Source organism: Phalangium opilio, unplaced genomic scaffold (assembly GCF_054372755.1).
Source record: "Phalangium opilio isolate 3A_F unplaced genomic scaffold, DU_Popi_V2 ptg000011l_1, whole genome shotgun sequence".
NCBI lineage: Eukaryota > Metazoa > Arthropoda > Arachnida > Opiliones > Phalangiidae > Phalangium > Phalangium opilio.
In genome coordinates this window covers 9693697-9708036 of record NW_028324147.1, presented here as the reverse complement: position 1 = coordinate 9708036, position 14340 = coordinate 9693697, and the positions used below count along the sequence as shown (strand labels likewise).

Below are 14340 nucleotides of genomic sequence, written 5' to 3'. Positions count from 1 at the left end.
AACTTTACAAATTTCCAAAGAAAAAACAGTACCTATGGCCCATGGGGGGATCGAATCCACGACCTTCGCGTTATTAGCACGACGCTCTAGCCAACTGAGCTAATGGGCCACACTCTTACCACGCTTTCTTAGATATCGAAAATATTAAAATGAAGCCAAAACTTTACGGATTTCCAAAGAAAAAACAGTACCTATGGCTCATGGGGGGATTGAACCCACGACCTTCGCGTTATTAGCACGACGCTCTAACCAACTGAGCTAATGGGCCACGCAGTTCATATGCTTTCCAAGATATCAAATATATTAAAATGAAGCCAAAACGTTACAGATTTCGGAGAAAAAACTGTACCTATAGCCCATGGGGGGATCGAACCCACGACCTTCGCGTTATTAGCACGACGCTCTAACCAACTGAGCTAATGGGCCACACAGTCCATATGCTTTCCAAGATATCAAATATATTAAAATGAAGCCAAAACTTTACGGATTTCCAAAGAAAAAACAGTATCTATGGCCCATGGGTGGATCGAACCCACGACCTTCGCGTTATTAGCACGACGCTCTAACCAACTGAGCTATTGGACCACACAATTGATACGCTTTCCAAGATATCAAATATATTTAAATGAAGCTAAAACAATACGGATTTCCAAAGAATAAACAGTACCTATGGCCCATGGGGGGATCTAACTCACGACCTTCGCGTTATTAGCACGACACTCTAACCAACTGAGCTAATGGGCCACACAGTTCATTTCTTTCCAAGATATCAAATATATTAAAATGAAGCCAAAACGTTACAGATTTCGAAGAAAAAACTGTACCTATGGCCCATGGGGGGATCGAACCCACGACCTTCGCGTTATTAGCACGACGCTCTAACCAACTGAGCTAATGGGCCACACACTTATTTTGCTTTCCAAGATATAAAATATATTAAAATGAAGCAAAAACTTTCCGGATTTCCAAAGAAAAAACAGTACCTATGGCCCATGGAGGGATCGAACCCACGACCTTCGCGTTATTAGCACGACGCTCTAACCAACTGAGCTAATGGGCCACACACTTCATACGCTTTCCAAGATATCAAATATATTAAAATGAAGCCAAAACTTTACAAATTTCCAAAGAAAAAACAGTACCTATGGCCCATGGGGGGATCGAATCCACGACCTTCGCGTTATTAGCACGACGCTCTAGCCAACTGAGCTAATGGGCCACACTCTTAACACGCTTTCTTAGATATCGAAAATATTAAAATGAAGCCAAAACTTTACGTATTCCCACAGAAAAAACAGTACCTATGGCCCATAGGGAGATCGAACCCACGACCTTCGCGTTATTAGCACGACGCTCTAACCAACTGAGCTAATGGGCCAAACACTTCCTTTCCAATATATCAAATATATTAAAATGAAGCCAAAACTTTACGGATTTCGAAAAAAAAATGTTCCTAGGACCCATGGCGGGATCGAACCCACGACCTTCGCGTTATTAGCACGACGCTCTAACCAACTGAGCTAATGGGCCACACACTTATCTTGCTTTCCAAGATATAAAATATATTAAAATGAAGCAAAAACTTTCCGGATTTCCAAAGAAAAAACAGTACCTATGGCCCATGGGGGGATCGAACCCACGACCTTCGCGTTATTAGCACGACGCTCTAACCAACTGAGCTAATGGGCCTCACAGTTCATACGCTTTCCAAGATATCAAATATATTAAAATGAAGCCAAAACTTTACAAATTTCCAAAGAAAAAACAGTACCTATGGCCCATGGGGGGATCGAATCCACGACCTTCGCGTTATTAGCACGACGCTCTAGCCAACTGAGCTAATGGGCCACACTCTTACCACGCTTTCTTAGATATCGAAAATATTAAAATGAAGCCAAAACTTTACGGATTTCCAAAGAAAAAACAGTACCTATGGCTCATGGGGGGATTGAACCCACGACCTTCGCGTTATTAGCACGACGCTCTAACCAACTGAGCTAATGGGCCACGCAGTTCATATGCTTTCCAAGATATCAAATATATTAAAATGAAGCCAAAACGTTACAGATTTCGGAGAAAAAACTGTACCTATAGCCCATGGGGGGATCGAACCCACGACCTTCGCGTTATTAGCACGACGCTCTAACCAACTGAGCTAATGGGCCACACAGTCCATATGCTTTCCAAGATATCAAATATATTAAAATGAAGCCAAAACTTTACGGATTTCCAAAGAAAAAACAGTATCTATGGCCCATGGGTGGATCGAACCCACGACCTTCGCGTTATTAGCACGACGCTCTAACCAACTGAGCTATTGGACCACACAATTGATACGCTTTCCAAGGTATCAAATATATTTAAATGAAGCTAAAACAATACGGATTTCCAAAGAATAAACAGTACCTATGGCCCATGGGGGGATCTAACTCACGACCTTCGCGTTATTAGCACGACACTCTAACCAACTGAGCTAATGGGCCACACAGTTCATTTCTTTCCAAGATATCAAATATATTAAAATGAAGCCAAAACGTTACAGATTTCGAAGAAAAAACTGTACCTATGGCCCATGGGTGGATCGAACCCACGACCTTCGCGTTATTAGCACGACGCTCTAACCAACTGAGCTAATGGGCCACACAGTTCATACGCTTTTTAAGATATCAAAAATATTAAAATGAAGCCAAAACTTTACGTATTTCCAAAGAAAAAACAGTACCTATGGCCCATAGGGAGATCGAACCTACGACCTTCGCGTTATTAGCACGACGCTCTAACCAACTGAGCTAATGGGCCACACACTTATTTTGCTTTCCAAGATATAAAATATATTAAAATGAAGCCAAAACTTTAAGGATTTCCCAAGAAAAAACAGTACCTATGGCCCATAGGGGGATCGAACCCACGACCTTCGCGTTATTAGCACGACGCTCTAACCAACTGAGCTAATGGGCCACACAGTTCATATGCTTTCCAAGATATCAAATATATTAAAATTAAGCCAAAACTTTACGGATTTCCAAAGAAAAAACAGTATCTATGGCCCATGGGTGGATCGAACCCACGACCTTCGCGTTATTAGCACGACGCTCTAACCAACTGAGCTATTGGACCACACAATTGATACGCTTTCCAAGATATCAAATATATTTAAATGAAGCTAAAACAATACGGATTTCCAAAGAATAAACAGTACCTATGGCCCATGGGGGGATCTAACTCACGACCTTCGCGTTATTAGCACGACACTCTAACCAACTGAGCTAATGGGCCACACAGTTCATTTCTTTCCAAGATATCAAATATATTAAAATGAAGCCAAAACGTTACAGATTTCGAAGAAAAAACTGTACCTATGGCCCATGGGTGGATCGAACCCACGACCTTCGCGTTATTAGCACGACGCTCTAACCAACTGAGCTAATGGGCCACACAGTTCATACGCTTTTTAAGATATCAAAAATATTAAAATGAAGCCAAACTTTACGTATTTCCAAAGAAAAAACAGTACCTATGGCCCATAGGGAGATCGAACCTACGACCTTCGCGTTATTAGCACGACGCTCTAACCAACTGAGCTAATGGGCCACACACTTATTTTGCTTTCCAAGATATAAAATATATTAAAATGAAGCCAAAACTTTAAGGATTTCCCAAGAAAAAACAGTACCTATGGCCCATAGGGGGATCGAACCCACGACCTTCGCGTTATTAGCACGACGCTCTAGCCAACTGAGCTAATGGGCCACACTCTTAACACGCTTTCTTAGATATCGAAAATATTAAAATGAAGCCAAAACTTTACGTATTCCCACAGAAAAAACAGTACCTATGGCCCATAGGGAGATCGAACCCACGACCTTCGCGTTATTAGCACGACGCTCTAACCAACTGAGCTAATGGGCCAAACACTTCCTTTCCAATATATCAAATATATTAAAATGAAGCCAAAACTTTACGGATTTCGAAAAAAAAATGTTCCTAGGACCCATGGCGGGATCGAACCCACGACCTTCGCGTTATTAGCACGACGCTCTAACCAACTGAGCTAATGGGCCACACACTTATCTTGCTTTCCAAGATATAAAATATATTAAAATGAAGCAAAAACTTTCCGGATTTCCAAAGAAAAAACAGTACCTATGGCCCATGGGGGGATCGAACCCACGACCTTCGCGTTATTAGCACGACGCTCTAACCAACTGAGCTAATGGGCCTCACAGTTCATACGCTTTCCAAGATATCAAATATATTAAAATGAAGCCAAAACTTTACAAATTTCCAAAGAAAAAACAGTACCTATGGCCCATGGGGGGATCGAATCCACGACCTTCGCGTTATTAGCACGACGCTCTAGCCAACTGAGCTAATGGGCCACACTCTTACCACGCTTTCTTAGATATCGAAAATATTAAAATGAAGCCAAAACTTTACGGATTTCCAAAGAAAAAACAGTACCTATGGCTCATGGGGGGATTGAACCCACGACCTTCGCGTTATTAGCACGACGCTCTAACCAACTGAGCTAATGGGCCACGCAGTTCATATGCTTTCCAAGATATCAAATATATTAAAATGAAGCCAAAACGTTACAGATTTCGGAGAAAAAACTGTACCTATAGCCCATGGGGGGATCGAACCCACGACCTTCGCGTTATTAGCACGACGCTCTAACCAACTGAGCTAATGGGCCACACAGTCCATATGCTTTCCAAGATATCAAATATATTAAAATGAAGCCAAAACTTTACGGATTTCCAAAGAAAAAACAGTATCTATGGCCCATGGGTGGATCGAACCCACGACCTTCGCGTTATTAGCACGACGCTCTAACCAACTGAGCTATTGGACCACACAATTGATACGCTTTCCAAGGTATCAAATATATTTAAATGAAGCTAAAACAATACGGATTTCCAAAGAATAAACAGTACCTATGGCCCATGGGGGGATCTAACTCACGACCTTCGCGTTATTAGCACGACACTCTAACCAACTGAGCTAATGGGCCACACAGTTCATTTCTTTCCAAGATATCAAATATATTAAAATGAAGCCAAAACGTTACAGATTTCGAAGAAAAAACTGTACCTATGGCCCATGGGTGGATCGAACCCACGACCTTCGCGTTATTAGCACGACGCTCTAACCAACTGAGCTAATGGGCCACACAGTTCATACGCTTTTTAAGATATCAAAAATATTAAAATGAAGCCAAAACTTTACGTATTTCCAAAGAAAAAACAGTACCTATGGCCCATAGGGAGATCGAACCTACGACCTTCGCGTTATTAGCACGACGCTCTAACCAACTGAGCTAATGGGCCACACACTTATTTTGCTTTCCAAGATATAAAATATATTAAAATGAAGCCAAAACTTTAAGGATTTCCCAAGAAAAAACAGTACCTATGGCCCATAGGGGGATCGAACCCACGACCTTCGCGTTATTAGCACGACGCTCTAACCAACTGAGCTAATGGGCCACACAGTTCATATGCTTTCCAAGATATCAAATATATTAAAATTAAGCCAAAACTTTACGGATTTCCAAAGAAAAAACAGTATCTATGGCCCATGGGTGGATCGAACCCACGACCTTCGCGTTATTAGCACGACGCTCTAACCAACTGAGCTATTGGACCACACAATTGATACGCTTTCCAAGATATCAAATATATTTAAATGAAGCTAAAACAATACGGATTTCCAAAGAATAAACAGTACCTATGGCCCATGGGGGGATCTAACTCACGACCTTCGCGTTATTAGCACGACACTCTAACCAACTGAGCTAATGGGCCACACAGTTCATTTCTTTCCAAGATATCAAATATATTAAAATGAAGCCAAAACGTTACAGATTTCGAAGAAAAAACTGTACCTATGGCCCATGGGTGGATCGAACCCACGACCTTCGCGTTATTAGCACGACGCTCTAACCAACTGAGCTAATGGGCCACACAGTTCATACGCTTTTTAAGATATCAAAAATATTAAAATGAAGCCAAAACTTTACGTATTTCCAAAGAAAAAACAGTACCTATGGCCCATAGGGAGATCGAACCTACGACCTTCGCGTTATTAGCACGACGCTCTAACCAACTGAGCTAATGGGCCACACACTTATTTTGCTTTCCAAGATATAAAATATATTAAAATGAAGCCAAAACTTTAAGGATTTCCCAAGAAAAAACAGTACCTATGGCCCATAGGGGGATCGAACCCACGACCTTCGCGTTATTAGCACGACGCTCTAACCAACTGAGCTAATGGGCCACACAGTTCATATGCTTTCCAAGATATCAAATATATTAAAATGAAGCCAAAACGTTACAGATTTCGAAGAAAAAACAGCACCTATGGCCCATGGGGAGATCGAACCCACGACCTTCGCGTTATTAGCACGACGCTCTAACCAACTGAGCTAATGGGCCAAACACTTGCTTTCCAATATATCAAATATATTAAAATGAAGCCAAAAATTTACGGATTTCGAAAAAAAAATGTTCCTAGGACCCATGGCGGGATCGAACCCACGACCTTCGCGTTATTAGCACGACGCTCTAACCAACTGAGCTAATGGGCCACACACTTATTTTGCTTTCCAAGATATAAAATATATTAAAATGAAGCAAAAACTTTCCGGATTTCCAAAGAAACAAGTTGGGAAAACCAAAATATTACCTCTCCGTGTCAAGAGGTCTACTACTACAAACGTATTTACCTAGATATGGAATTATTTCACTTTTTTGAAGTAAAAATTTACGAAATATTGAAGCAGTATTCCAAACATAGCGAATGTACAGTAAAGCAGACGACATTTTACATCCAATAAGGATAAATCTTGGACACATGGAAATCAGTCAATGGGGAAAAGAACAGGAAATGAAGTCTACGCTTCAGCTGTTTACCCTATATTCTGAAAGCTACTTTCACAACTGGTTTGAAGTGTAAACACTATCATCTCGTCTCACCTCAACAATATTCTTAGTTTGCCAACAGGAATGTTACGTTAAATAACACCTATGCTAAATTGTAGCTAGACGCACTAATAGTCAATGCGCACCATAAAGAGAATAATATGTCTGTAGTTACTACCCGTTTACCATTAGCCCTTTTACTAATCTAATTATTATTATTTAAGAGTGTATTTAACATTCGGCCCACTCTGAACCGTTGATGTCTGTTCAATTCAGAAACGAAAATCAAAGCCAAAAGTCTACTTCACCTCAGGCCTCAATTAATTACTCTTTGTTTCACTAAGCCTATTGCGGATAATACTTGTTATACGCACCGGAGTCTAGGTCTTAGTTTTCTTCATGAAATCACTAAATCAAGGATTATTCTATATACAGATGTAGTATAGCTTAAGCAATATATAAACAGCCATTTCAAATAACAATATTAAAAAAATTCTTTGGAATATCAAAATGAAATAGAGCTTTAAAGCTACAAAAGTACTTAATGCATCATAATTACGAAAAATACTTCCACATATTCACTTTATATTATGGAAAAGGGAATATTAAGGTTCTGTATGATTTCTTAACAAATCAACACAAGGCTAACTGCTAACGCGACGCACAAGTGTAACAATGGACGGACACACACAGACAAAAACATAGACTGCTTTTTAACTCTTCCCCTATTAATTTTGAGTTGAGAAACAAGATTATGTTTAATATTTAAATAAATATAATTATTTTTAATTATTTTAATCTTCAATAATTAATATTAATAATAGTTAAATCGTTTAAAATAAAGTTATACCTATTATCATCTCAAACTTTGCTAATATTGACGTTTAAAGTGAAGGGTACCCCTCTTGCCCGCTTTCTTCAAATTTTGGGGTATATATACGATTCGTTTCCATTATAATAGTAAGGAAAAAGCGCAATTGCGAAAACCTTTGGTGGCGATCCCACCTTAGGGAGGCTAGACGTTTCTCGTAACCCTAGCTGATCTCCGCGTATATCTTTACCTTGACGATGATAATGGAGTAGAAGCCAAAGCTACAGATTGGCATGCATGTGGAATGCACGAAAGACCAGAAGATGGTGGTGTTTAGAAGCCAGTAAATACAGGCTGGTATGCATGTGGAATGCACGAAAGAACAGAAGGTGGTGGTGTATAGAAGCCAGGAAGAAGAGTATGGCGTCTATGTGTTATAGATGGAGAACTACTGCGTTGTAGTGGTGTAAGAGCAACAATGTTATCAATTTCTGCGACTTGAGAAGGCAGTGCGGAAATTGCGAACACCTTTGCTCCGATTTACCAACTGCGAACGCGGTGACAGACAGACACACAGACACGTCCGGCGTAATACCTCTCCGTGACGTCATCGTCACTCGGAGAGGTAAAAACAGTACCTATGGCCCATGGGGGGATCGAATCCACGACCTCGCGTTATTAGCACGACGCTCTAACCAACTGAGCTAATGGGCCACACAGTTCATACGCTTTCCAAGATATCAAATATATTAAAATGAAGCCAAAACATTACGGATTTCCAAAGAAAAAACAGTACCTATGGCCCATGGGGGGATTGAACCTACAACCTTCGCGTTATTAGCACGACGCTCTAACCAACTGAGCTAATGGGCCACACACTTAACATGCTTTCCAAGATATCAAATATATTAAAATGAAGCCAAAACGTTTCAGATTTCGAAGAAAGAACTGTAACTATGGCCCATGGGCGGATAGAACCCACGACCTTCGCGTTATTAGCACGACGCTCTAACCAACTGAGCTAATGGGCCACACAGTTCATATGCTTTCCAAGATATCAAATATATTAAAATGAAGCCAAAACTTTACAAATTTCCAAAGAAAAAACGTACCTATGGCCCATGGGGGGATCGAATCCACGACCTTCGCGTTATTAGCACGACGCTCTAGCCAACTGAGCTAATGGGCCACACTTTTAGTACGCTTTCCCAGATATCAAATATATTAAAATGAAGAAAAAACTTTCCGGATTTCCAAAGAAAAAACAGTACCTATGGCCCATGGGGGGATCGAACCCACGACCTTCGCGTTATTAGCACGACGCTCTAACCAACTGAGCTAATGGGCCACACAGTTCATACGCTTTCCAAGATATCAAATATATTAAAATGAAGCCAAAACATTACGGATTTCCAAAGAAAAAACAGTACCTATGGCCCATGGGGGGATTGAACCTACAACCTTCGCGTTATTAGCACGACGCTCTAACCAACTGAGCTAATGGGCCACACACTTAACACGCTTTCCAAGATATAAAATATATTAAAATGAAGCCAAAACGTTTCAGATTTCGAAGAAAGAACTGTAACTATGGCCCATGGGCGGATAGAACCCACGACCTTCGCGTTATTAGCACGACGCTCTAACCAACTGAGCTAATGGGCCACACAGTTCATATGCTTTCCATGATGTCAAATATATTAAAATGAAGCCAAAACTTTACAAATTTCCAAAGAAAAAACAGTACCTATGGCCCATGGGGGGATCGAATCCACGACCTTCGCGTTATTAGCACGACGCTCTAGCCAACTGAGCTAATGGGCCACACTTTTAGTACGCTTTCCCAGATATCAAATATATTAAAATGAAGAAAAAACTTTCCGGATTTCCAAAGAAAAAACAGTACCTATGGCCCATGGGGGGATCGAACCCACGACCTTCGCGTTATTAGCACGACGCTCTAACCAACTGAGCTAATGGGCCACACAGTTCATACGCATTCCAAGATATCAAATATATTAAAATGAAGCCAAAACATTACGGATTTCCAAAGAAAAAACAGTACCTATGGCCCATGGGGGGATTGAACCTACAACCTTCGCGTTATTAGCACGACGCTCTAACCAACTGAGCTAATGGGCCACACACTTAACATGCTTTCCAAGATATCAAATATATTAAAATGAAGCCAAAACGTTTCAGATTTCGAAGAAAGAACTGTACCTATGGCCCATGGGCGGATAGAACCCACGACCTTCGCGTTATTAGCACGACGCTCTAACCAACTGAGCTAATGGGCCACACACTTAACATGCTTTCCAAGATATCAAATATATTAAAATGAAGCTAAAACAATACGGATTTCCAAAGAATAAACAGTACCTATGGCCCATGGGGGGATCTAACCCATGGCTTTCAAGTTATTAGCACGACGCTCTAACCTACTGAGCTAATGGGCCACACTTTTAGTACGCTTTCCCAGATATCAAATATATTAAAATGAAGCCAAAACTTAACAAATTTCCAAAGAAAAAACAGTACCTATGGCCCATGGGCGGATAGAACCCACGACCTTCGCGTTATTAGCACGACGCTCTAACCAACTGAGCTAATGGTCCCCACATTTAACATGCTTTCCAAGATATCAAATATATTAAAATGAAGCCAAAACTTTACGGATTTCCAAAGAAAAATCAGCATCTATGGCCCATGGGTGGATCGAACCCACGACCTTCGCGTTATTAGCACGACGCTCTAACCAACTGAGCTAATGGGCCACACAATTGATACGCTTTCCAAGATAACTAATATATTTAAATGAAGCTAAAACAATACGGATTTCCAAAGAATAAACAGTACCTATGGCCCATGGGGGGATCTAACCCACGACTTTCAAGTTATTAGCACGACGCTCTAACCTACTGAGCTAATGGGCCACACTTTTAGTACGCTTTCCCAGATATCAAATATATTAAAATGAAGCCAAAACTTTACGGATTTTCAAGGAAAATACAGCACCTATGGCCCAAGTGGGGATCGAACCCACGACCTTCGCGTTATTAGCACGACGCTCTAACCAACTGCGCTAATGGGCCACACAGTTCATATGCTTTCCAAGATATCAAAAATATTAAAATGAAGCCAAAACTTTACGGATTTCCAAAGAAAAAACAGTACGTATGACCCATGGGGGGATCGAACCCACGACCTTCGCGTTATTAGCACGACGCACTAACCAACTGAGCTAATGGGCCACACAGTTCATACGCTTTCCAAGATATCAAATATATTAAAATGAAGCCAAAACTTTACGGATTTCCAAAGAAAAAACAGTACCTATGGCCCATTGGGGAATCGAATCCACGACCTTCGCGTTATTAGCACGACGCTCTAGCCAACTGAGCTAATGGGCCACACTCTTAACACGCTTTCCAATATATCAAATATATTAAAATGAAGCCAAAACGTTACAGATTTCGAAGAAAAAACAGTACCTATGGCCCATGGGGGGATCGAATCCACGACCTTCGCGTTATTAGCACGTCGCTCTAGCCAACTGAGCTAATGGGCCACACTCTTAACACGCTTTCCAAGATATCGAAAATATTAAAATGAAGCCAAAACTTTACAAATTTCCAAAGAAAAAACAGTACCTATGGCCCATGGGGGGATTGAACCCACGACCTTCGCGTTATTAGCACGACGCTCTAACCAACTGAGCTAATGGGCCACACAGTTCATATGCTTTCCAAGATATCAAATATATTAAAATGAAGCCAAAACGTTACAGATTTCGAAGAAAAAACAGTACCTATGGCCCATGGGGGGATCGAATCCACGACCTTCGCGTTATTAGCACGTCGCTCTAGCCAACTGAGCTAATGGGCCACACTCTTAACACGCTTTCTTAGATATCGAAAATATTAAAATGAAGCCAAACCTTTACGGATTTCCAAAGAAAGAACTGTACCTATGGCCCATGGGGGGATCGAACCCACGACCTTCGCGTTATTAGCACGACGCTCTAACCAACTGAGCTAATGGGCCACACAGTTCACATTCTTTACAAGATATCAAAAATATTAAAATGAAGCCAAAACTTTACGGATTTCCAAAGAAAAAACAGTACGTATGACCCATGGGGGGATCGAACCCACGACCTTCGCGTTATTAGCACGACGCTCTAACCAACTGAGCTAATGGGCCACACAATTCATACGCTTTCCAAGATATCAAATATATTAAAATGAAGCCAAAACTTTACGGATTTCCAAAGAAAAAACAGTACCTATGGCCCATTGGGGAATCGAATCCATGACCTTCGCGTTATTAGCACGACGTTCTAGCCAACTGAGCTAATGGGCCACACTCTTAACACGCTTTCCAAGATATCGAAAATATTAAAATGAAGCCAAAACTTTACGGATTTCCAAAGAAAAAGCAGTACCTATGGCCTATGGGGGGATCGAATCCATGACCTTCGCGTTATTAGCACGACGTTCTAGCCAACTGAGCTAATGGGCCACACTCTTAACACGCTTTCCAATATATCAAGTATATTAAAATGAAGCCAAAACTTTACGGATTTCGAAAAAAAAATGTTCCTAGGACCCATGGCGGGATCGAACCCACGACCTTCGCGTTATTAGCACGACGCTCTAACCAACTGAGCTAATGGGCCACACACTTATTATGCTTTCCAAGATATAAAATATATTAAAATGAAGCAAAAACTTTCCGGATTTCCAAAGAAAAAACAGTACCTAAGGCCCATGAGGGGATCGAATCCACGACCTTCGCGTTATTAGCACGACGCTCTAGCCAACTGAGCTAATGGGCCACACTCTTAACACGCTTTCCAAGATATCGAAAATATTAAAATGAAGCCAAAACTTTACGGATTTCGAAAAAAAAAAATGTTCCTAGGACCCATGGCCGGATCGAACCCACGACCTTCGCGTTATTAGCACGACGCTCTAACAAACTGAGCTAATGGTCCACACACTTAAACGAACCCACGACCTTCGCGTTATTAGCACGACGCTCTAACCAACTGAGCTAATGGGCCACACAGTTCATACGCTTTCCAAGATATCAAATATATTAAAATGAAGCCAAAACTTTACGGATTTCCAAAGAAAAAACAGCACCTATGGCCCATGGGGGGATCGAACCCACGACCTTCGCGTTATTAGCACGACGCTCTAACCAACTGAGCTAATGGGCCACACAGTTCATACGCTTTCCAAGATATCATATATATTAAAATGAAGCAAAAACTTTACGGATTTCCAAAGAAAAAAACAGTACCTATGGCCCATGGGGGGATCGAACACACGACCTTCGCGTTATTAGCACGACGCTTTAACCAACTGAGCTAATAGGCCACACAGTTCATGCGCTTTCCAAGATATCAAATATATTAAAATGAAGCGAAAACTTTACGGATTTCCAAAGAAAAAAACAGTACCTATGGCCCATGGGGGGATCGAACCCACGACCTTCGCGTTATTAGCACGACGCTCTAACCAACTGAGCTAATGAGACACACACTTAAGATGCTTTCCAAGATATCAAATATATTAAAATGAAGCCAAAACGTTACAGATTTCGAAGAAAACCTGTACCTATGGCCCATGGGGGGATCGAACCCACGACCTTCGCGTTATTAGCACGACGCTCTAACCAACTGAGCTAATGGGCCACACACTTACCAAGCTTTCCAAGATATCAAATATATTAAAATGAAGCCAAAACGTTACAGATTTCGAAGAAAAAACTGTACCTATGTCCCATTGGGGGATCGAACCCACGACCTTCGGGTTATTAGCACAACGCTCTAACCAACTGAGCTAATGGGCCACACACTTAACAAGCTTTCCAAGATATCAAATATATTAAAATGAAGCCAAAACGTTACAGATTTCGAAGAAAAAACTGTACCTATGGCCCATGGGGGGATCGAACCCACGACCTTCGCGTTATTAGCACGACGCTCTAACCAACTGAGCTAATGGGCCACACAGTTCATATGCTTTCCAAGATATCAAATATATTAAAATGAAGCCAAAACTTTACGGATTTCCAAAGAAAAAACAGTACCTATGGCCCATGGGGGGGATCGAACCCACGACCTTCGCGTTATTAGCACGACGCTCTAACCAACTGAGCTAATGGGCCACACAGTTCATACGCTTTCCAAGATATCAAAAATATTAAAATGAAGCCAAAACTTGACGTATTTCCAAAGAAAAAACAGTACCTATGGCTCATGGGGGGATCGAACCCACGACCTTCGCGTTATTAGCACGACGCTCTAACCAACTGAGCTAATGGGCCACACACTTATTTTGCTTTCCAAGATATAAAATATATTAAAATGAAGCCAAAACTTTACGGATTTTCAAAGAAAACAGCGCCTATGGACCAAGGGGGATCGAACCCACGACCTTCGCGTTATTAGCACGACGCTCTAACCAACTGAGCTAATGGGCCACGCACTTGATACGCTTTCCAAGATATCAAATATATTAAAATGAAGCCAAAACGTTACAGATTTCGAAGAAAAAACTGTACCTAGGGCCCATGGGGGGATCGAACCCA

At 41.2% G+C, this 14340-nt stretch overlaps 73 non-coding genes across 73 annotated transcripts; all 73 read right to left on the bottom strand.

Moving 5' to 3' along the window:
* Window positions 1-35: 35 nt before the first annotated feature.
* TRNAI-AAU (transfer RNA isoleucine (anticodon AAU)) lies at window positions 36-109 on the bottom strand. Its single transcript has one exon. It is a non-coding gene; the product is annotated as a tRNA-Ile (tRNA).
* An 85-nt stretch (window positions 110-194) lies between these two features.
* Window positions 195-268, bottom strand: TRNAI-AAU (transfer RNA isoleucine (anticodon AAU)). The gene has a single exon. It is a non-coding gene; the product is annotated as a tRNA-Ile (tRNA).
* An 84-nt stretch (window positions 269-352) lies between these two features.
* On the bottom strand, window positions 353-426 carry TRNAI-AAU (transfer RNA isoleucine (anticodon AAU)). Its single transcript has one exon. It is a non-coding gene; the product is annotated as a tRNA-Ile (tRNA).
* Window positions 427-511: 85 nt separating this feature from the next.
* TRNAI-AAU (transfer RNA isoleucine (anticodon AAU)) lies at window positions 512-585 on the bottom strand. The gene has a single exon. It is a non-coding gene; the product is annotated as a tRNA-Ile (tRNA).
* An 85-nt stretch (window positions 586-670) lies between these two features.
* TRNAI-AAU (transfer RNA isoleucine (anticodon AAU)) lies at window positions 671-744 on the bottom strand. Its single transcript has one exon. It is a non-coding gene; the product is annotated as a tRNA-Ile (tRNA).
* Window positions 745-827: 83 nt separating this feature from the next.
* TRNAI-AAU (transfer RNA isoleucine (anticodon AAU)) lies at window positions 828-901 on the bottom strand. The gene has a single exon. It is a non-coding gene; the product is annotated as a tRNA-Ile (tRNA).
* Window positions 902-986: 85 nt separating this feature from the next.
* TRNAI-AAU (transfer RNA isoleucine (anticodon AAU)) lies at window positions 987-1060 on the bottom strand. Its single transcript has one exon. It is a non-coding gene; the product is annotated as a tRNA-Ile (tRNA).
* Window positions 1061-1145: 85 nt separating this feature from the next.
* TRNAI-AAU (transfer RNA isoleucine (anticodon AAU)) lies at window positions 1146-1219 on the bottom strand. Its single transcript has one exon. It is a non-coding gene; the product is annotated as a tRNA-Ile (tRNA).
* An 85-nt stretch (window positions 1220-1304) lies between these two features.
* TRNAI-AAU (transfer RNA isoleucine (anticodon AAU)) lies at window positions 1305-1378 on the bottom strand. The gene has a single exon. It is a non-coding gene; the product is annotated as a tRNA-Ile (tRNA).
* A 78-nt stretch (window positions 1379-1456) lies between these two features.
* Window positions 1457-1530, bottom strand: TRNAI-AAU (transfer RNA isoleucine (anticodon AAU)). Its single transcript has one exon. It is a non-coding gene; the product is annotated as a tRNA-Ile (tRNA).
* Window positions 1531-1615: 85 nt separating this feature from the next.
* On the bottom strand, window positions 1616-1689 carry TRNAI-AAU (transfer RNA isoleucine (anticodon AAU)). Its single transcript has one exon. It is a non-coding gene; the product is annotated as a tRNA-Ile (tRNA).
* An 85-nt stretch (window positions 1690-1774) lies between these two features.
* Window positions 1775-1848, bottom strand: TRNAI-AAU (transfer RNA isoleucine (anticodon AAU)). Its single transcript has one exon. It is a non-coding gene; the product is annotated as a tRNA-Ile (tRNA).
* Window positions 1849-1933: 85 nt separating this feature from the next.
* On the bottom strand, window positions 1934-2007 carry TRNAI-AAU (transfer RNA isoleucine (anticodon AAU)). The gene has a single exon. It is a non-coding gene; the product is annotated as a tRNA-Ile (tRNA).
* Window positions 2008-2091: 84 nt separating this feature from the next.
* Window positions 2092-2165, bottom strand: TRNAI-AAU (transfer RNA isoleucine (anticodon AAU)). Its single transcript has one exon. It is a non-coding gene; the product is annotated as a tRNA-Ile (tRNA).
* Window positions 2166-2250: 85 nt separating this feature from the next.
* On the bottom strand, window positions 2251-2324 carry TRNAI-AAU (transfer RNA isoleucine (anticodon AAU)). Its single transcript has one exon. It is a non-coding gene; the product is annotated as a tRNA-Ile (tRNA).
* An 85-nt stretch (window positions 2325-2409) lies between these two features.
* On the bottom strand, window positions 2410-2483 carry TRNAI-AAU (transfer RNA isoleucine (anticodon AAU)). Its single transcript has one exon. It is a non-coding gene; the product is annotated as a tRNA-Ile (tRNA).
* An 83-nt stretch (window positions 2484-2566) lies between these two features.
* On the bottom strand, window positions 2567-2640 carry TRNAI-AAU (transfer RNA isoleucine (anticodon AAU)). Its single transcript has one exon. It is a non-coding gene; the product is annotated as a tRNA-Ile (tRNA).
* An 85-nt stretch (window positions 2641-2725) lies between these two features.
* Window positions 2726-2799, bottom strand: TRNAI-AAU (transfer RNA isoleucine (anticodon AAU)). Its single transcript has one exon. It is a non-coding gene; the product is annotated as a tRNA-Ile (tRNA).
* Window positions 2800-2884: 85 nt separating this feature from the next.
* On the bottom strand, window positions 2885-2958 carry TRNAI-AAU (transfer RNA isoleucine (anticodon AAU)). The gene has a single exon. It is a non-coding gene; the product is annotated as a tRNA-Ile (tRNA).
* An 85-nt stretch (window positions 2959-3043) lies between these two features.
* TRNAI-AAU (transfer RNA isoleucine (anticodon AAU)) lies at window positions 3044-3117 on the bottom strand. The gene has a single exon. It is a non-coding gene; the product is annotated as a tRNA-Ile (tRNA).
* An 85-nt stretch (window positions 3118-3202) lies between these two features.
* On the bottom strand, window positions 3203-3276 carry TRNAI-AAU (transfer RNA isoleucine (anticodon AAU)). The gene has a single exon. It is a non-coding gene; the product is annotated as a tRNA-Ile (tRNA).
* An 83-nt stretch (window positions 3277-3359) lies between these two features.
* On the bottom strand, window positions 3360-3433 carry TRNAI-AAU (transfer RNA isoleucine (anticodon AAU)). Its single transcript has one exon. It is a non-coding gene; the product is annotated as a tRNA-Ile (tRNA).
* An 84-nt stretch (window positions 3434-3517) lies between these two features.
* On the bottom strand, window positions 3518-3591 carry TRNAI-AAU (transfer RNA isoleucine (anticodon AAU)). Its single transcript has one exon. It is a non-coding gene; the product is annotated as a tRNA-Ile (tRNA).
* Window positions 3592-3676: 85 nt separating this feature from the next.
* On the bottom strand, window positions 3677-3750 carry TRNAI-AAU (transfer RNA isoleucine (anticodon AAU)). Its single transcript has one exon. It is a non-coding gene; the product is annotated as a tRNA-Ile (tRNA).
* An 85-nt stretch (window positions 3751-3835) lies between these two features.
* TRNAI-AAU (transfer RNA isoleucine (anticodon AAU)) lies at window positions 3836-3909 on the bottom strand. Its single transcript has one exon. It is a non-coding gene; the product is annotated as a tRNA-Ile (tRNA).
* A 78-nt stretch (window positions 3910-3987) lies between these two features.
* TRNAI-AAU (transfer RNA isoleucine (anticodon AAU)) lies at window positions 3988-4061 on the bottom strand. The gene has a single exon. It is a non-coding gene; the product is annotated as a tRNA-Ile (tRNA).
* An 85-nt stretch (window positions 4062-4146) lies between these two features.
* TRNAI-AAU (transfer RNA isoleucine (anticodon AAU)) lies at window positions 4147-4220 on the bottom strand. Its single transcript has one exon. It is a non-coding gene; the product is annotated as a tRNA-Ile (tRNA).
* Window positions 4221-4305: 85 nt separating this feature from the next.
* Window positions 4306-4379, bottom strand: TRNAI-AAU (transfer RNA isoleucine (anticodon AAU)). The gene has a single exon. It is a non-coding gene; the product is annotated as a tRNA-Ile (tRNA).
* An 85-nt stretch (window positions 4380-4464) lies between these two features.
* Window positions 4465-4538, bottom strand: TRNAI-AAU (transfer RNA isoleucine (anticodon AAU)). Its single transcript has one exon. It is a non-coding gene; the product is annotated as a tRNA-Ile (tRNA).
* An 84-nt stretch (window positions 4539-4622) lies between these two features.
* On the bottom strand, window positions 4623-4696 carry TRNAI-AAU (transfer RNA isoleucine (anticodon AAU)). The gene has a single exon. It is a non-coding gene; the product is annotated as a tRNA-Ile (tRNA).
* Window positions 4697-4781: 85 nt separating this feature from the next.
* TRNAI-AAU (transfer RNA isoleucine (anticodon AAU)) lies at window positions 4782-4855 on the bottom strand. The gene has a single exon. It is a non-coding gene; the product is annotated as a tRNA-Ile (tRNA).
* An 85-nt stretch (window positions 4856-4940) lies between these two features.
* Window positions 4941-5014, bottom strand: TRNAI-AAU (transfer RNA isoleucine (anticodon AAU)). The gene has a single exon. It is a non-coding gene; the product is annotated as a tRNA-Ile (tRNA).
* Window positions 5015-5097: 83 nt separating this feature from the next.
* Window positions 5098-5171, bottom strand: TRNAI-AAU (transfer RNA isoleucine (anticodon AAU)). Its single transcript has one exon. It is a non-coding gene; the product is annotated as a tRNA-Ile (tRNA).
* Window positions 5172-5256: 85 nt separating this feature from the next.
* TRNAI-AAU (transfer RNA isoleucine (anticodon AAU)) lies at window positions 5257-5330 on the bottom strand. Its single transcript has one exon. It is a non-coding gene; the product is annotated as a tRNA-Ile (tRNA).
* An 85-nt stretch (window positions 5331-5415) lies between these two features.
* On the bottom strand, window positions 5416-5489 carry TRNAI-AAU (transfer RNA isoleucine (anticodon AAU)). Its single transcript has one exon. It is a non-coding gene; the product is annotated as a tRNA-Ile (tRNA).
* Window positions 5490-5574: 85 nt separating this feature from the next.
* TRNAI-AAU (transfer RNA isoleucine (anticodon AAU)) lies at window positions 5575-5648 on the bottom strand. The gene has a single exon. It is a non-coding gene; the product is annotated as a tRNA-Ile (tRNA).
* Window positions 5649-5733: 85 nt separating this feature from the next.
* TRNAI-AAU (transfer RNA isoleucine (anticodon AAU)) lies at window positions 5734-5807 on the bottom strand. The gene has a single exon. It is a non-coding gene; the product is annotated as a tRNA-Ile (tRNA).
* Window positions 5808-5890: 83 nt separating this feature from the next.
* TRNAI-AAU (transfer RNA isoleucine (anticodon AAU)) lies at window positions 5891-5964 on the bottom strand. Its single transcript has one exon. It is a non-coding gene; the product is annotated as a tRNA-Ile (tRNA).
* An 85-nt stretch (window positions 5965-6049) lies between these two features.
* On the bottom strand, window positions 6050-6123 carry TRNAI-AAU (transfer RNA isoleucine (anticodon AAU)). The gene has a single exon. It is a non-coding gene; the product is annotated as a tRNA-Ile (tRNA).
* An 85-nt stretch (window positions 6124-6208) lies between these two features.
* TRNAI-AAU (transfer RNA isoleucine (anticodon AAU)) lies at window positions 6209-6282 on the bottom strand. Its single transcript has one exon. It is a non-coding gene; the product is annotated as a tRNA-Ile (tRNA).
* An 84-nt stretch (window positions 6283-6366) lies between these two features.
* TRNAI-AAU (transfer RNA isoleucine (anticodon AAU)) lies at window positions 6367-6440 on the bottom strand. The gene has a single exon. It is a non-coding gene; the product is annotated as a tRNA-Ile (tRNA).
* A 78-nt stretch (window positions 6441-6518) lies between these two features.
* Window positions 6519-6592, bottom strand: TRNAI-AAU (transfer RNA isoleucine (anticodon AAU)). The gene has a single exon. It is a non-coding gene; the product is annotated as a tRNA-Ile (tRNA).
* A 1786-nt stretch (window positions 6593-8378) lies between these two features.
* TRNAI-AAU (transfer RNA isoleucine (anticodon AAU)) lies at window positions 8379-8451 on the bottom strand. The gene has a single exon. It is a non-coding gene; the product is annotated as a tRNA-Ile (tRNA).
* Window positions 8452-8536: 85 nt separating this feature from the next.
* Window positions 8537-8610, bottom strand: TRNAI-AAU (transfer RNA isoleucine (anticodon AAU)). Its single transcript has one exon. It is a non-coding gene; the product is annotated as a tRNA-Ile (tRNA).
* An 84-nt stretch (window positions 8611-8694) lies between these two features.
* TRNAI-AAU (transfer RNA isoleucine (anticodon AAU)) lies at window positions 8695-8768 on the bottom strand. Its single transcript has one exon. It is a non-coding gene; the product is annotated as a tRNA-Ile (tRNA).
* An 84-nt stretch (window positions 8769-8852) lies between these two features.
* Window positions 8853-8926, bottom strand: TRNAI-AAU (transfer RNA isoleucine (anticodon AAU)). The gene has a single exon. It is a non-coding gene; the product is annotated as a tRNA-Ile (tRNA).
* Window positions 8927-9011: 85 nt separating this feature from the next.
* Window positions 9012-9085, bottom strand: TRNAI-AAU (transfer RNA isoleucine (anticodon AAU)). The gene has a single exon. It is a non-coding gene; the product is annotated as a tRNA-Ile (tRNA).
* Window positions 9086-9170: 85 nt separating this feature from the next.
* Window positions 9171-9244, bottom strand: TRNAI-AAU (transfer RNA isoleucine (anticodon AAU)). Its single transcript has one exon. It is a non-coding gene; the product is annotated as a tRNA-Ile (tRNA).
* Window positions 9245-9328: 84 nt separating this feature from the next.
* Window positions 9329-9402, bottom strand: TRNAI-AAU (transfer RNA isoleucine (anticodon AAU)). Its single transcript has one exon. It is a non-coding gene; the product is annotated as a tRNA-Ile (tRNA).
* Window positions 9403-9487: 85 nt separating this feature from the next.
* Window positions 9488-9561, bottom strand: TRNAI-AAU (transfer RNA isoleucine (anticodon AAU)). Its single transcript has one exon. It is a non-coding gene; the product is annotated as a tRNA-Ile (tRNA).
* Window positions 9562-9646: 85 nt separating this feature from the next.
* TRNAI-AAU (transfer RNA isoleucine (anticodon AAU)) lies at window positions 9647-9720 on the bottom strand. Its single transcript has one exon. It is a non-coding gene; the product is annotated as a tRNA-Ile (tRNA).
* An 85-nt stretch (window positions 9721-9805) lies between these two features.
* TRNAI-AAU (transfer RNA isoleucine (anticodon AAU)) lies at window positions 9806-9879 on the bottom strand. Its single transcript has one exon. It is a non-coding gene; the product is annotated as a tRNA-Ile (tRNA).
* An 84-nt stretch (window positions 9880-9963) lies between these two features.
* TRNAI-AAU (transfer RNA isoleucine (anticodon AAU)) lies at window positions 9964-10037 on the bottom strand. The gene has a single exon. It is a non-coding gene; the product is annotated as a tRNA-Ile (tRNA).
* A 403-nt stretch (window positions 10038-10440) lies between these two features.
* On the bottom strand, window positions 10441-10514 carry TRNAI-AAU (transfer RNA isoleucine (anticodon AAU)). The gene has a single exon. It is a non-coding gene; the product is annotated as a tRNA-Ile (tRNA).
* A 244-nt stretch (window positions 10515-10758) lies between these two features.
* Window positions 10759-10832, bottom strand: TRNAI-AAU (transfer RNA isoleucine (anticodon AAU)). The gene has a single exon. It is a non-coding gene; the product is annotated as a tRNA-Ile (tRNA).
* Window positions 10833-10917: 85 nt separating this feature from the next.
* Window positions 10918-10991, bottom strand: TRNAI-AAU (transfer RNA isoleucine (anticodon AAU)). The gene has a single exon. It is a non-coding gene; the product is annotated as a tRNA-Ile (tRNA).
* An 85-nt stretch (window positions 10992-11076) lies between these two features.
* Window positions 11077-11150, bottom strand: TRNAI-AAU (transfer RNA isoleucine (anticodon AAU)). Its single transcript has one exon. It is a non-coding gene; the product is annotated as a tRNA-Ile (tRNA).
* An 84-nt stretch (window positions 11151-11234) lies between these two features.
* On the bottom strand, window positions 11235-11308 carry TRNAI-AAU (transfer RNA isoleucine (anticodon AAU)). Its single transcript has one exon. It is a non-coding gene; the product is annotated as a tRNA-Ile (tRNA).
* Window positions 11309-11393: 85 nt separating this feature from the next.
* Window positions 11394-11467, bottom strand: TRNAI-AAU (transfer RNA isoleucine (anticodon AAU)). Its single transcript has one exon. It is a non-coding gene; the product is annotated as a tRNA-Ile (tRNA).
* Window positions 11468-11551: 84 nt separating this feature from the next.
* On the bottom strand, window positions 11552-11625 carry TRNAI-AAU (transfer RNA isoleucine (anticodon AAU)). The gene has a single exon. It is a non-coding gene; the product is annotated as a tRNA-Ile (tRNA).
* An 85-nt stretch (window positions 11626-11710) lies between these two features.
* Window positions 11711-11784, bottom strand: TRNAI-AAU (transfer RNA isoleucine (anticodon AAU)). Its single transcript has one exon. It is a non-coding gene; the product is annotated as a tRNA-Ile (tRNA).
* An 85-nt stretch (window positions 11785-11869) lies between these two features.
* On the bottom strand, window positions 11870-11943 carry TRNAI-AAU (transfer RNA isoleucine (anticodon AAU)). Its single transcript has one exon. It is a non-coding gene; the product is annotated as a tRNA-Ile (tRNA).
* A 401-nt stretch (window positions 11944-12344) lies between these two features.
* On the bottom strand, window positions 12345-12418 carry TRNAI-AAU (transfer RNA isoleucine (anticodon AAU)). The gene has a single exon. It is a non-coding gene; the product is annotated as a tRNA-Ile (tRNA).
* Window positions 12419-12503: 85 nt separating this feature from the next.
* Window positions 12504-12577, bottom strand: TRNAI-AAU (transfer RNA isoleucine (anticodon AAU)). Its single transcript has one exon. It is a non-coding gene; the product is annotated as a tRNA-Ile (tRNA).
* Window positions 12578-12890: 313 nt separating this feature from the next.
* TRNAI-AAU (transfer RNA isoleucine (anticodon AAU)) lies at window positions 12891-12964 on the bottom strand. The gene has a single exon. It is a non-coding gene; the product is annotated as a tRNA-Ile (tRNA).
* An 86-nt stretch (window positions 12965-13050) lies between these two features.
* On the bottom strand, window positions 13051-13124 carry TRNAI-AAU (transfer RNA isoleucine (anticodon AAU)). The gene has a single exon. It is a non-coding gene; the product is annotated as a tRNA-Ile (tRNA).
* An 86-nt stretch (window positions 13125-13210) lies between these two features.
* On the bottom strand, window positions 13211-13284 carry TRNAI-AAU (transfer RNA isoleucine (anticodon AAU)). Its single transcript has one exon. It is a non-coding gene; the product is annotated as a tRNA-Ile (tRNA).
* An 83-nt stretch (window positions 13285-13367) lies between these two features.
* Window positions 13368-13441, bottom strand: TRNAI-AAU (transfer RNA isoleucine (anticodon AAU)). Its single transcript has one exon. It is a non-coding gene; the product is annotated as a tRNA-Ile (tRNA).
* An 84-nt stretch (window positions 13442-13525) lies between these two features.
* Window positions 13526-13599, bottom strand: TRNAI-AAU (transfer RNA isoleucine (anticodon AAU)). The gene has a single exon. It is a non-coding gene; the product is annotated as a tRNA-Ile (tRNA).
* An 84-nt stretch (window positions 13600-13683) lies between these two features.
* Window positions 13684-13757, bottom strand: TRNAI-AAU (transfer RNA isoleucine (anticodon AAU)). The gene has a single exon. It is a non-coding gene; the product is annotated as a tRNA-Ile (tRNA).
* An 85-nt stretch (window positions 13758-13842) lies between these two features.
* TRNAI-AAU (transfer RNA isoleucine (anticodon AAU)) lies at window positions 13843-13917 on the bottom strand. The gene has a single exon. It is a non-coding gene; the product is annotated as a tRNA-Ile (tRNA).
* An 85-nt stretch (window positions 13918-14002) lies between these two features.
* On the bottom strand, window positions 14003-14076 carry TRNAI-AAU (transfer RNA isoleucine (anticodon AAU)). Its single transcript has one exon. It is a non-coding gene; the product is annotated as a tRNA-Ile (tRNA).
* Window positions 14077-14158: 82 nt separating this feature from the next.
* Window positions 14159-14233, bottom strand: TRNAI-AAU (transfer RNA isoleucine (anticodon AAU)). The gene has a single exon. It is a non-coding gene; the product is annotated as a tRNA-Ile (tRNA).
* Window positions 14234-14340: the final 107 nt, after the last annotated feature.